The sequence below is a fragment of the Mesocricetus auratus genome, unplaced genomic scaffold (assembly GCF_017639785.1).
Source record: "Mesocricetus auratus isolate SY011 unplaced genomic scaffold, BCM_Maur_2.0 Super-Scaffold_100676, whole genome shotgun sequence".
Lineage (NCBI taxonomy): Eukaryota > Metazoa > Chordata > Mammalia > Rodentia > Cricetidae > Mesocricetus > Mesocricetus auratus.
The window spans coordinates 149,765,381-149,777,125 of record NW_024429266.1 but is presented as its reverse complement, the minus strand read 5'-3'; the positions used below and the strand labels follow the sequence as shown (position 1 = coordinate 149,777,125).

At 44.4% G+C, this 11,745-nt stretch overlaps 2 long non-coding RNA genes across 2 annotated transcripts; one reads left to right on the top strand and one right to left on the bottom strand.

Moving 5' to 3' along the window:
- Window positions 1-82: 82 nt before the first annotated feature.
- Window positions 83-8,918, top strand: LOC121136608. The gene is made up of 2 exons (XR_005873647.1): window positions 83-328; window positions 8,055-8,918. It is a non-coding gene; the product is annotated as an uncharacterized LOC121136608 (long non-coding RNA).
- LOC121136607 lies at window positions 1,309-6,164 on the bottom strand. The gene is made up of 2 exons (XR_005873646.1): window positions 5,857-6,164; window positions 1,309-1,409 (listed from the first exon to the last, which is right to left on the bottom strand). It is a non-coding gene; the product is annotated as an uncharacterized LOC121136607 (long non-coding RNA).
- Window positions 8,919-11,745: the final 2,827 nt, after the last annotated feature.

The following is an 11,745-nucleotide window of genomic DNA, read 5'->3' as shown; positions in this document are numbered from 1 at the left end:
CGCTGATTGGACGACAGCAACACAAGATGGCTGGACCGGGCCAGAAAGGACCCCGTCTCCAGGGCAACCCGGCAACCGCAGGGCGCCTGACTGAAAAATCTTAAAAGTGCAGGCCTACCTCTTGGTGTGTGCTTTACTACCAAGATGACACTAATGAGGCATCACCTAAGGAAGGGATTCCATACCCTCATATGGCAGAAAGGCAGTGAAGGGCCTCCCTGCTGCAAGCCCCTTTACAAAGGCGTCTTCAGGATGTATTTCTCTGGTGCAATCATCTCCCACAGGCACACTGAAGAGTTAGTGCAGAAACTTTCTGCTCAGCTTACTGGTAAGTACACCTGCCTGACAAGGAAGCCAGCATAGTAATGATAACATTCGCTGGCATTATTGGGCCTTGATACCAATAATAAAAAAAAAATTACTGTGTAAACCTCTCCTCCCCACAAGTTCCCTTTTCACCCTGTAAAGCCTCCAAGCACCCTGCACCAACCTAGGTGTACAGGCTCCACTCCCGTGAAGAGACTGCTGCCCTTCATTTGATGTGGCTTAAGGACAATTCTGTTTCCGTAGAGATTCTGCAATTCTGCTTCTCTTTGATCACCACATCGCCTCAATCAATCCCGCTCTAACGAACACTCCCCAATATTGTTGCTTGGAGGATTTAGTTCCTATGTAAATTTTTGGAGGAAATGGAAATAGTTGAACAATAACACCAGCTAATGGAAAGAGAAGGGAGGGAGGACATGCTCTACCTTACAGAGCAAAAGTCAGAGAATTAGCACCTGCGGGCCAACACTCTATCTATCACGTTTTATTGGGACATAGCCACATTTATTTGCCTGCGGCTTATGACTGCTTTCACACTGCAACGGGAACAGTAGAATAGTTAGTTGCTAAGCAGACTGTGTGGCCCACAAGGCAAAACTGCATACTGTTTGAACACTAGTACATACATGAGGCTGGAGAGATGACTCAGTGGTTAAGAGATCTTGCTGCTCTCCTGAAGGACCTGAGTTCCTCCAGTTCCCAGAGCCCCCACAAACAGCTCACAACTGCCTGTAGCTCAAGCACCAGGGGACTGGATGTTCTCTTCTGATTGCCAGTCACCCACACACGTGTCCTCCTCTCTGTTCCTCTCTGTCTCTCTCTCTGTCTCTCCCTGTGTGTGTGTGTGTGTGTGTCTCACACATACACACAAATAAATACACATTTAAAAATAATTCTGAATGTCATCTGGGTGTAGTAGTGCGTGTCTGTAATCCTTCAGTACTTGGGAGACTAGAGAAAACAGCAAATTTAGGACCAGCATAGGATATTTTGTTTTAATATAATAACAATTATTAAAATAATAATGACAGTAGGAAGTATGACCACTGCTGCTCTAGTATCACGTTCACCAGGGCAAAGATCTGCAAAAGAAGCAGGGGCGATATGGCAGTTGCTTAGGATAACAATCAAAAATTAGAGACAAAATTTTTTCAACTCTTCCCAACTTAAAAATTATAAAGTTTAGGTGTCTGGAGAGAAGGTTCAGCAGTTAAGTGTGTTGGCTGCTCTTGGAGAGGACCCAGGTTCAATTTTCAGAACCCACATGGCTTCCAGTTCCAGTGGATATAACATTCTCTTGTGGACCACATTGGCATTTCAGGAATATGGTGCACAGACACACATGCAGGCAAAACTCTCAGACACATATAATAAATATTTTTAAATAAAAAGTTATTATTAAAGAGTGTTTAGAGGAGAACTAGGTAGATATGTCAGTCATAAAATCCTTGCCACACAAGCATCAAAACCTGACTTCGATCCCCAGAACCCATGAAAAAGTCAAGCACAGTGATACTCTGACTGGGAGTCAGAGACAGATAGATTTGTTTTCTACCTGGGGTTTGCTGTCCAGCATAGCCTACTAACTGAGTTTCAGACCAGTGAGAGATCCTGTCTCAAAAACCAAGGTAGACAGCTCCTGAGGAATGAAGCTGTTCTCTAGCTTCCTTTGCATACATACATACATACATGCACCAAGAAACATGTGAAGAGGGATTGGTAACAGGACGTGTCAAGTGTGCTGAAGGACTTTAGGGGTGTTGCTCAGTGCTAGAGCATATGCTTCACATGTACAAGACCTAGGGTTCAATCCTCAGAGCCATGCACACATACGCACAACTGTGGAAAGCAAGCCTAGAGTGGAAGAAAACACTGAACACATGAAGACTGACACCCAAAGTAATAGGAAAAAATAAGAAGAAAAGTAATAGTAGAAAACGAGCGGAAGAATTTGAATAAGCATATCTAAAAAAATATGCAGGCTACTTAGTTCAATGAGAGAACATCTGCCTCATATGCACAAAGCCTGAGTTCTAGCCCCAACACTGAAGTAAATAAATAAAGCCAGTGCAACTGATATGATCAACTTATAAGCAAGGTTTATATGACTCACAGTTTCACAAGTTTCAATCCATGATTGGTAAGCCTGTTGCTTTTGACTTTGTGGCAACACATTATGAGAAAGCAAAACTGATCATTTAATAGCCAGGAAGAAAACAGAAGAGGAGAGGCTGGGTCCCCAGCATCCCCTTTGAGGCTATCTTCCCCGTGACTTTAAGAATCCCCACTTAGCCCAGCTCTTACAGTTCTACCACCTATCAAAAGTGCCAAGATGGAGGTTAAGTGCGCTGGTTAGTTTTTGTCGGTTTGACACAAACTAGAGTCACCTGGGAATTCACCTCAGATGAGGAATTGTTCCCATCAGATTTGTCTGTTGCCATATCTGTTGGCTAGTTTTCCAATACCAGGCATGATTTCCCCCCTCTTGATTGAGCCAATTAGACAGTTGTTGATTGCTACCAAGATTAAATGCCACTATTGCACCATTAGGGATATTTGCCACGCTTGTGGGGAGCCGGGAAAACCACGAGTGAGTGAAGTGCTGAGTAAATAAATGTGTTCTATCAACATGGGCATGGCCGAGTTAAGAACTCCATAGCCTCTGGTCCAGAAAGATTGCAAAGCCTTCCTCAGGCAATTGAGTGTTAGCTTTAACAGTGTGTGCAGAAAATCTCCATGACAGCGGGCGCACGCCTTTAATCCCAGCACTCGGGAGGCAGAGGCAGGTGGATCTCTGTGAGTTCGAGGCCGGGCTGGACCGATAGTCTCCAAAACAATACAGAGAGACCCTGTCTCGTAAAAACCAAAAAAAAAAAAAAAATCTCCATCCATGACAGCCTCTCCCCCTGATATGACTGCTTGCCTACAAAGACTGTTTCTACAAAGATCAGCTAAGCCTATCCCCTTGGTCCAGCTGTATACCATAAACCCCGCTTACTTGTTTATCTGTATATAATAACCCCCATCTCCTTGTTCACCTGTATGAAACAACCCTACCTCTCTATTCAACTTTATGTAATAAATGTGCTAAGCTTCTAAGATGCTGTAGTTTCTTCATCAGAGATCCCAGTCTGCCCAATGCCAGCCTTTCTGTGTGCCCATGTGTCCAACCATCCATATATTTTCATTCCCTCACTGTCCCAGTCAAGCCCATCCATAAAGTCATGCTTGATGTGACACATGCTGGTCATTGTCATGGTTCATAGGCATCACAGCTAGGTAGGGCTCTTAATTGCCTCCCTCCCATGGAAGCTTGCATAGCAGCTTCTAGCACTGTGAAAGCCAGCCCTCAGGGAATGTCTTCACATTAATGATTGATGTTGGAGAGCCCAGCTCACTATGAGCAGTGCCCATGGGAAGGTGGTCCTGGGCTATCTAAGAAAGCAAGCCGAGCAAGCCATGGAGAGCTGAGCAGCATCCTCCATGGCCTCTGCTTCAGTTCCTGTCTCCAGGTTCATGCCTTGAGCTCCTACTCTGACTTCCCTCAGTGATGTGGAAGTATAAGCCAAATAAGCCCTTTCCAACAGAAAGCAAGTAGCAACACTTTTAATTATTTACTTATTTTTATTTTGTGTCACATGTGTGTCTGTGTTTACAATAGTGTTTCCTCTGTATCTCAGGCTGGCCTAGAACTCACTGTGTAGTCCAGGCCACCCTTGAACTCATAGCAATTCTCCCATCACAGAGTGATGGTGCCATAGGCCTGTACCAACCTGCCTGTCCTCAGTGGTATTCTGACTTACCTTATTCTTATTTCTCTCTCTCTAAGCCCATGGTGGCCTTGCAAAATAAGGCAAAAGAAATCATGGTGGAAACTAGCCTGGTACCCTCTGGAGGGTAGAGAATGGCATGACAGCTCCTCTAAAGCTCAATTCCTGTTGTTGTTTAACCGCTGACTATTCCATGGGAAGGCCCACTGAGAAGGTTTTTCTTGGGCTTTGCCCCAGGAGCATTTGTGGGAAACAACAGTGGGGATCCTTAAACATCACAGTGACCTGAAGTGGTGATAACAGGGCAAATAACAAGCTGATTAAAGCATCTTAAAAGGGAAGAGAAGGAGTTTGGGGCTCTAAAGTCTGCACATCCATGGAGCTGGCACAAGCACCAGAATACACAAAGGACTGTGAGATCTTACTGTCGGCTGACCTTTTGGCTCTGTGCACACTGGAGGAGTGAGATAGAGCTGTGAACTGAAGAGTCTACCTGTGTCTTGGCCAGCATGGCTTGGTCATGATTTAGTTTACTGCATACAGCAGAAGGACAGCTCAGCCGGTCTCAGTGCAAGGTCTCTGTGGATGAGCTGTGAACATCTGCAAGGAGGAAACAGCAGCCTGCACGTTCTGTGCACTCTGTCACTGCACACAAAACCGAGGAAGGCTTTGACAGTTCCCCTGGGTCTGAAGCATTAGTCTTTGTTAACAATGTACACAGACTCGGGCCTTCCTTCATTCCTTACACATTCATCCAAGGGTTCCTCCACTCCCTGTGCAAGCAAGCGTCAAGGGTAAGGAAGTTTCATGTGCTCACAGAACAAAGTTGGGAGATTTAGTAATTCTAAACATGTAAGGAAGCCTCTCTCCCCAGTAACTTTCTGGTCATTCAGCTAGCTGTTCAAACAGTTGAAAGAAAAATAAAACTAGAGACTGGGTATAGTGGTGCACATATTTAATCCCAGAATTCTTGTGGCAGAGGCAAGTGGATCTCTGGGGGCTCAAAGCTAGCCTGGTCTACATAATGACAAGGCCAGTTATGTAGAGAGACCCTGTTTCAAAAAGAAGAGGATTAGGAGGAAAGAGAAAGAAGGAAGGAACGAAATAAAAGAACAAGAACACTTAACATTACTGAGAAAGTAGACAGATAAAAATGCAGACAGTGGGACTGGAGAGATGGCTAAGTAATTAAGAGCTCTGGCTGATCTTGCAGAAGTCCCAGCACGACGTGCTGGCTCACAAACATTAGTAATTCCTGTTCCAGTGGATCTGACATCCTCTCTGACCCCTATGAGTATCAGGCATGCATGAGATATGTAGACATACATGCAGGCAAAACATTTGTATACATAATATATATGAAGTGTCATTTCTTCAGGTGTGATGGCAAATGTCTGTAATCAAAAGTGCCTGAGGACATAGAGGCAGGAAGAGCAGGTGCTGAAGACCAGCCTGAGCACACAATATCCTGTCTCAAAAACAAAAAGCAAGCCAACAAGATGTTGTTTCAACATAGTGTATTAGGTCAAGTGAATAACCATATGGAAAATATTTTTTGTTTCTTTTATTATTCATATTTTTATGTCTAAACTTTTCATTTTGGGGGAAATCACACACACACACACACACACACACATATATATATATATATACACATATTTGAACTTTGTTTTTGTTTGGTTGTTTGAGACAGGGTTTCTCTGTAGCTTTGGAGGCTGTCCTGGAACTCAGAGATCAATACCTTTGCCTCTCCACAAACCTTTATATTGTTGTCAGGCAGGAAAGATGGTTCAGCAGTCAAGAGCACTGACTGCTTTTCCAGAGGACCCCATTTCAATTCCCAGAATCTACATGGCAGCTTACAACTGTCTGTAACTCCAGTTCCAGGGGATCCAATGCCTTCACACAGACACACATGCAGGTGTAACACCAATGCACATAAAATAAAAAATAAAACAAAGTAAGTCATTAAACTGTTATCGCCCCAAGATTCCTAGCACCCCCCTTTTTTTGGTTTTTTTTCGAGAGAGGGTTTCTCTGTGGCTTTAGAGGCTGTCCTGGAACTCGCTCTGTAGTCCAGGCTGGCCTCGAACTCACAGAGATCTGCCTGCCTCTGCCTCCCAAGTGCTGGGATTAAAGGCGTGCGCCACCAACGCCCGGCACCTAGCACCCCTTTTATGATATCTATGTTTGTTAATTTTTTGGTGTGTGTGTGTGTGTGTGTTCACCTGTATATGCGAATGTGCACATTTGTTTGTATGAATGCAGGCAAGCAAGTATGTATGGGAGAGAGTACGTTATCAGGCATTGGCCCTTGCTTTCCTCCTGATTTGAGACAGGATCTTTGTTGGTTTTCTGCATATGCCAGGCTAGCTGGCTCTCGAGTTCCTAAGGGCTCTTCTATCTCTATCTCCCTCTCCCTTTAGAAGTGTTATGATAACAAAATCACGTTTAGCTTTTATGTGGGTTCTGGAAATTCAAACTCAGGTCTTCATGTTTATGTGGCAAGTGTTTCATACACCTTGCACCTTTCTTGGCAATTCAAATACACTGTCCAAAATGTTTCCTCTAGGTTTCACTCCAGTCTTTCCAGGTCTCAAACACCTAACATCTGAATGTAGGCAGAGGCAGGCAGATCTCTGTGAGTTTGAGGCCAGCCTGATCTACAGGGCAAGTTCCAGGACAACCAGAACTGTTACAAAGAGAAGCCCTGGCTCCAAAAACCAAAACAACTAAGAAAACAAATAAATGTTCAGACTCTTTCCTCTTGTGATCCTTCATCAGGAATTCTACATTTTTTTAAAGATTTATTTATTATGTATACAGTGTTCTGTCTGCATGTCAGAAGAGGGCACCAGATCTCATTACAGATAGCTGTGAGGCACCATGTGGTTGCTGGGAATTGAACTCAGGACCTCTGGAAGAACAGCCAGTGCTCTTAACCACTGAGCCATCTCTCCAGCCCCCCAGGAATTCTACATTTTTCTCCCTTACTTCATCCTCTACTACATTAAGCTAGGGGATCTAATATCTGGTTTTCCCCCCCAAGACAGGATTTCTCTGTGAAACAGCCCTGGCTGTCCTGGCACTCACTCTGTAGACCAGGCTTGACCTCAAACTCACAGAGATTTGCCTACCTCTGCCTCCTGAGTGCTGGAATTAAAGGCATGTGCCACCACCCCACACCCTCCTCACCCCTGGTGGAGTCTAATTTCTATTTTAGCTCTATGTATGTATATATGCATGTAAAGAATTAAATTTTATATATAAAGAATTTAAACCATAACTTGTAATCCCAGCACATTAAGAGGCTGAGGCAGGAGGATAGCTATGAGTAGGCCAAACTGGGTTACACTGAATTCCATGACACCCTAGGCAACAGAGTGAGATCCTATATCAAAAACAAAACAAAACAGTAAACACTTCTGACCCTTTCAGGCACCAGGCACACCATATAGTGTACATATACACATGCAGGCAAAACAGTCATATGCATAAAATAAATGCGTTTTATAATAAAACCAAAACAAAATTAAAAAACCGGACACTGCAACTAAAAACTCATTAAATCTTGCAATGATGAAGGCAAAGGCCTGCAAATCTATCTCAACCAGAGTTTAGCCAAGTGCGTGAAGAGGAAGAGCCTCGGTTTTGTCCCCGGAAAAGTTTAGCAATGTTCTCAACTCTTGGCCTTCAACTCCAAACCGACAGGCCACGCCCCCGTCCTTTGAGTAAACTCACCCAGGGTAGGGAACACACGGCCCTCTCCTGCTTGCTCCAGGCCGACCCGGAAGCAGAATTCTCAAGTCAAACACCACACACCTGATAAAGCACGGCCACCAGGGGGCGTGCAAGCCGCCGTAATGTCCGCTTTAACGCAGTTCCGCTTTAAACCAGCCTGAGCCTCCGAAACGAAGGCTTCTTGCATACATTCTGGCCCTTTCCTGCCTGTTTTAGGAGTGTGGAGAGGTATCCTTGCTTCTGGGAAGTGCAGAGATTCACCCCACAGAGCCACCTCTGCGGAGTTTCTGTAGCGGCGACGCTGGAGGCAACCTAGAGGAGACTATGACGACTCAGCGCTGTGCCCCAAGCTCTTGTGCTTGGGGGCCAGGAGCGCGAAGGTGCCACGCCATGTGGCGTCCTGGCTGTGTTTCCTTGCACCAAGTTGAGGGGTTTCCAGGAGCCGTAACTTGACTGCAGACAATCTGCTTTTTCCAGTTTTCAGCCACAAATCGAAACCCAGCATGGTGAAACCCTTTCAGCGGAAATCTCTAACCCTTAACAGTGCAGAACAGTGTTGTATGTGCTGACATGGAGCTGAGGCAGTTTAGAAAGCCAGGGAAAATTAGGGACCATGGAAGAGAACAGAGACCTGTACCTGGAGTCTCCTGAGGGTCAAAAATTGTGATACAACAAAATTATCTGCGAACATTGTCTTCACAGACGATTTTTATTAAATAGGAATATTTCAATAGCTGGGTTGGTGGGACATCCATAATCCCAACACTGGAGGAGGCTAAAACTGGAGGATTGTAATGAGTTTGGGATTAGCCTGAGCTTCAGAGTGTGGCCTTGTTTCAATTCAAAAAGAAAAACTCAAGGTCTTAGCCTCAAACTTTAACAGTGGTTCTCAACTTTGTGTATCATGACCCCTTGGGAAGTGGGGGCGGTAGAACAATCTTTGTTCACAAGAGTCCCCAAGGCCTCCTGTAACCTGTAACCCTTCGAGAATCTTCGACGATAACTAACTTTATTTACCAGTCAAACCACGGCTTAACTTCAATGTAACCGCTATAATAAAGATGCCTTTGACACTTTGGACCTAAGGCCATCTGCTTATCATATTTACATTAAGATTCATGACAGTAGCAAAATTACAGTTATAAAGTGGCAACGAAAATGATTTTATGGTTGGGGGGTGTCACCACAACATGAGGAAATGTATTAAGGAGCTGAAACATTAGGAAGGTTGAGAACTACTGCACTTAAAGTATGATTCATTGCCATTTTAGTTTATTTATTTTGAGAGGTTACGTGTAGCATAGGCGGCCCCAAGTCTACATAGCCAATGCTGTTCCACCTCCTGGGTGGGGAGTCAGGCATAGGCTGCCACACCTAGCTTCAATTGATTTTACTTTGAGGCAGGGACACTAACCAGGCTAGCTCAGGGCTGTCCTCTGGCTCATGCCTCAGCCATCCCAGTGCTAGGGTTATAGATATGACGCCCCACACCTTAATACATCTTTGAGTCTAACCTCGAGTATCCTAGCTGTAACCTGTAACCCTCTGAGAATCTTAGAGTTCACTAGTCTAACCTCGAAGTATCCTAGGTGTAACCTGTAACCCTCTGAGAATCTTAGAGTTAACTAGTCTAACCTCGAAGTATCCTAGGTGTAACCTGTAACCCTCTGAGAATCTTAGAGTTAACTAGTCTAACCTCGAAGTATCCTAGGTGTAACCTGTAACCCTCTGAGAATCTTAGAGTTAACTAGTCTAACCTCGAAGTATCCTAGCTGTAACCTGTAACCCTCTGAGAATCTTAGAGTTACCTAGTTTTATTTACCAGTCAAAGCATGACTTAACTTCAAATTCTATCCAGCCCACCTTAGAAACCACCCCAGGATCACATTCACCAAAGCAAAAATAAATAAAATTTTAAAAAAAGATGAAACAAAGTTCTTTAGAACACTTTAAACAATGCACCTTCAAAAGTCACTCTGTTGAGAAACCCAAACACAAAGATCAAATCAAAACAAAAAGTCTTGGCCTCACCTGAGTGGAAATCCCTGAAAAGAAGTCTCTTACACCGTTTGAAATAGGGTTGAGCTGTATTTTCTCTCTTCACCACTATTGCCAGAACCAACTCCAAAGTGTGTGCGAGCAAAGACGTGTATGGACAGGCCATTGTTTTTAGACAGGAAGACCCACACAGGTAAGGACATACACGAGTTTATGTAGCACCATCTCTCCAAGAAATAACTGGTAACTTCCCAACAAAAGCACAGTTTTCATCTAAGATCAGGTCTTCTGAGATTTATAAATTATGATGTTTTTGCTGCTGTTGTTTGGTTTTTCAAAACAGGGTTTCCCAGTGTGGCCATGGATGTCCTGGAACTCTCTCTCTGTAGACCAGGCTGGCCTCAAACTCAGTACTGCCTGCCTCTGTCTCCGAGTACTGGGTTTAAAGGCATGCACCACCAATGCCTGGCTTGAGAATCAGATTCTTAACACTGGGTCATCTTGCCTCTGTCTGATCTGTCCACCTAAAATTGCAGGATCACAGATAAATGTCCAGTGAGGCAAATGGACATTGACCCCTGAGCCAGCATTGCCTTCCCAGCAGGAGGAGTTGCCTCAGCACCAGGCTGGCTGTTGCAGACCACCCCACCCACCCCAGCAGTAGGGACTCCTTTGACTCCTAAGGCTAAGATATGCAGAGTCCTCTGCTCTGGCCTTTGTTCTTCCTCAGTAGCCTCAAGATATAGGCACATTGAAGCTAAAGCCCCCTTTCCTGTATCACTGCCTTTCCTGCCTGGTTTTCTTTCCGGGTGAGTAGCAAAATCAAGTCTATCTTTTCTTCTGGGGTTCTGGATATAGATTCAACACATCTGAAAAGGTGAATGATACAGTCTGCAGGGATAAAATGTTCAAAGTTAGTATGCAGCACATGCTGCCAGTGACAACCTCTTGGAAGTTACATGAAGTTATTTTGAAGGGGATGGAGAGTGAGCAGGGGCATGCAGATCTACCTATCAACTGCATCTGTGCCTTTGTACTGTACACCTGCTATGGTTTTCAGTTGTCCTTTGGGGTTAGTATTACAAAAAGCTGGTAGAATTAAGTTAGAGTTGGAGCCCAGTTCAGTCTTAAAATCATTTGGAAAGATGTCTTCCATGCTTAAAAAAATAAAGTAACATTCAGAGTGAGGTCTCATGCCTAGTTTCTCAGCACTTATATATAGGTTAAGACAGGAGGATTGTGAGGCCAGCCTGGGCTATACAATGTCAGATCCTGTCTCAAAAGAAAAGAAGAAAAGAGAAAGAGAGAAGCATAATACAGTAGCAGTCTGAGACTGGTGTTGATCTTGAAGGTCACATTTAATGTGAAGAGAGGAATTGGTCCAATGTCCTAAGGAACTTAACCTCCTGGAATCTTGCCTAGTGTGCAGTCTCTGACAAGTCGGACATTCTTTTTTTTTGTTTTTTTTGTTTTTTTTGTTTTTTGAGACAGGGTTTCTCTGTATTGTTTTGGAGGCTGTCCTGGAACTCACTCTGTAGACCAGGCTGGCCTCGAACTCACAGAGATCCACCTGCCTCTGCCTCCCGAGTGCTGGGATTAAAGGCATGCGCCACCAACGCCCCGCCGGACATTCTTTTAAGACAGCTGTCATGCAGAGGAGGCTGTGTTCAACTCCTGATCCTCTTGCCTCCCTTCTTAAGTGCTGAGATTTGGGGCTTGCTCCAACACTGAAAAGAGAGCTAAATTGAGCGCTCTCCAATTGGGTAATTACACACAGCACTTGGGGATCTTGGAGGTGTTTTGTTTGTTTGGTTTTTGTTTGTTTGTTTCTGTTTTGGTTTGCTTTGGTTTGGTTTTCCAAGACAAGGTTTCCTCTTTATTGTTTTGAAGGCTGTCCTGGAACTCGATC